A 2,981-nucleotide genomic window follows, 5' to 3' on the forward strand; every position below is an offset into this window, starting at 1 on the left:
ATCCTAGGCCAGCAAGATTTGCAACTTGAAGCTCTCTGTGAGAGCACTGGGCTGAGTCAGGAGGACTGGCCTGAGTTTAGCGCTGCTCTTGGACAAGTCCTTCCCCCTCTCTTAGCCTATCTCTAAGGTAGGCTCTTTGGCATAGTCTTGGAGGCTACACCCGAGACTGGGCTTTCTTAGACTTGGAAGGTTCCCTTCTGGGCTAGACCTCCCCTGGCAGCGTCTGATTTCCCAGAAAATTCAGGGTAATTAAACTTTTTTGTGGGCTAGTAGAGTTCGGAAGACCCAGTGAAAGGGACAGGAGGGGGAGAGAGGGAGATAGATATGGGATGTGGGGAGAGAGAGAGATTAGGCTTGCAGTATTGCTCAGTATTAACCTATGATGGTGTTTTTTTCCTTTGTTGGCCTAGTCTTAGTTTGGGAAGGGACCTTCCTTTGGACTTTCTCTAAACTGAGAAAAGGAGGTAAATGGCAAGAAGGGCACCATCTTGGATAGAGCCCATTTTCCATCCCTAGGCTATGAAACCTTTCATCTGCCCATCCTTCCTCCTCCTTGCTAGAGGAAACTGGAGAGAGGACATTCCTGGTTCTAGCACTTCTCTTTCAGCTCAACTCAAACCTTCTTGGAGTTTGAATTAAGTACAAAGTTTTGGCTGAAATCCTTGGGTTGCCTTAGAGCACTGACATTAAAAATCTGGGATTACAAGGAGTGGGGAGGACCAAGAAACCTCAAGAGGAATGCTTTGATTTAAGTGATTCTCTCTATGTCCTTGGCCCCAACCCACGCTTGGACCAAGTCACCGGCACCAACTCTAGGGTGAAAACTTGGAGAAAGGACTAGGGGAAGAATCTTTCTGGACTGTGGTAGTCTCAGAAGTATTCTTTCTGTGCCATACTGTGCTTCAGGGCAGCCTAAGCCAACCCTTCTTCCCTGCCCCCACTCCCACCCTGCGAAATAACACTCTTCACTCTTCCCCCAGGTGGCAGGGCTGTGGTGTCCCTCCCCACACCCTGTGACTCTACCTGCCCACTCCAGTACAAAACTTGAGAACCTCTCTTCCCAACTGTCTCCTCCCCCATGTCTTATCTCTAGGCTGTGGGACAATCATCCCATCTACCACTTGACATCCTTGACCTTCATTCCCCAACCTCCAGCGGGCTAGTCCCACTCTCCTCCACCTCTTGTGTTTTCTTCCAGAAGATGCATTTTGGGTCTGAGAGGAGCGTTTTTCTGGAAGGCGTCTTTTAATGCCCCTCCTTTCCTGACGTGGAGCAGGAATTTCCACACGGTGTAGAGAGCTCCCCTTCCCACCTCTCTGCCCAGCCTTGTTACCTCACTCCTGCTCTGGCCGTGGCTGTGAGGGTCCCAGCCAGCTCCCCGTTTTGGTGTTCTGTGTGACAGCTCAGGAGATTTGGGCATTGTTTTCTGTTGTGACTTGAGGTCCTCAGCAGGCCTGGGAGCCCGGATTGGAGCCTTTGCTGCTGGCGAGAAGCACCTTGCCTGCTAAGAGGAGCTGATGCCAGATGATCTACCTGACGTGTGAAGGTGTAAAGAACATTGTCATCTCTGCCCCTTGGCCCTCCTTGCTTCTCTCAACACAATGAAACACCACAGAAGCAAAATGGTGGCCTCTGCTCCAGGCAAGACAGCTGGCTGTGTCTGGGGAGTTGGCCCTGGGCTTGGGTGCCACGAGCTGAGAATGCATAGTAAAAGCAACCACTTTTGCCAACAATAGTGTGTGGCTCCCTACATTTTCCTATCCTGCACTCTAGGGCCAGACCACTCTCTGCATGGACCAGATCATCTTCCCAAACCCATGGTGCTTCTCCCCTCCCCCGACTCAACCTAGACTCCAAGGTGGGGAGGGATGAGCCAGAGGCCATAGTGGCCCCTGGGTAATCCTGACATGGGTGGAGTGGGGTGAGGCAGGGGGAGTAGCCCCCAACACCTGCACTGGGCCATATATGGGAAAGAATGCAGGTTGATTGCAGTTGAGTTGTCTGGCCATCTGTATTTGGATCTATAACTGTACTTTGCCTGGCGCTGTGCGCAAGGTCTGAAAACTTACTGCTAGTACCTAGAAACATACAAGGCTTCCCAGCCAAATCTTAATGTAAAGTAGCTAGAACCATGGAAGTACAGTACGAATTAAAAGAAACAAGTATTGAACTACAGATAATGGTGTGTGTTTATTGCTTGATTCATTAGTGCTCATTGTCCCAAATGTTTTTGGCCTTCCCAGATGTGATCACAGCAAGTCCTGAAAGCATTTGTGTGTAGGCACACTCATACACATGCATACCCAACATCTAGGACTTACTTCCCAGGGTAGGGAGGCAGCCTGATAAAGTGGAATGGGTAAGAAGTTTTGGAATCAGACCTGAGTACAAATTGCACCATTACTATCAGCTGTGTGACGTTGGGCCCCATCCATCACTTTAAGTCTCAGTTTTTTAGAGGTAAAATAAAGTGTGTGTGTGTGTTTCTTAGTATAGTAGCTGGTACCGTACTATTATTAATCAATACTTTTGCTTTTGTAGGAGAGTATAGTGTACTGAATCCTGGTGACAATTTCTTGTTGAACGTTTGCCTTTCGGGGCCTTGGCACTATCAGCTTTGCTTTAATTGCCTATATTCCCTGAACTGGTCAGGCAATGTGGCCCCTCCCTTCATTGGGTCCTCCTGCCCGTTAGCCCTTTGCCACCTGCTAGGACACTTACTTGGTATTGGGCAGGTAAGAACACAAGTAACTTTTGTATTCCTTTGTATTTGGGTAGGGAAGAAATGGGGAAAGGAGAGGCTAGCTCACACTTTCATCATATGTTTAATTCTAGACTACTGCATGTATCATTTATTCTCTGGTCATATGTCCACTGATGTTAGTTGAGGGACTGATGCAGGTTGGAGAGGTAGGTAGAAGCCATAGTATCCTTAGCAGACACACACAGTATGTAGTAGAGTAAAACCAGAGCAGGCAGTG

General features: G+C 48.7%; 1 protein-coding gene across 24 annotated transcripts in view; it reads left to right on the plus strand.

Moving 5' to 3' along the window:
• GRAMD1B (GRAM domain containing 1B) overlaps positions 1-2,180 on the plus strand; it is a 236,009-nt gene extending 233,829 nt beyond the window's left edge. For all 24 annotated transcript variants that reach the window (XM_074321146.1, XM_074321148.1, XM_074321152.1 and 21 more), the window contains one exon: positions 1,199-2,180. The gene's annotated coding sequence lies outside the window, so the exon portion shown is untranslated. The remainder of the gene's footprint in view (positions 1-1,198) is intronic.
• The last annotated feature ends 801 nt before the right edge of the window (positions 2,181-2,981 follow it).

Source organism: Rhinolophus sinicus, linkage group LG16 (genome assembly GCF_036562045.2).
Source record: "Rhinolophus sinicus isolate RSC01 linkage group LG16, ASM3656204v1, whole genome shotgun sequence".
Taxonomy (NCBI): Eukaryota; Metazoa; Chordata; class Mammalia; order Chiroptera; family Rhinolophidae; genus Rhinolophus; species Rhinolophus sinicus.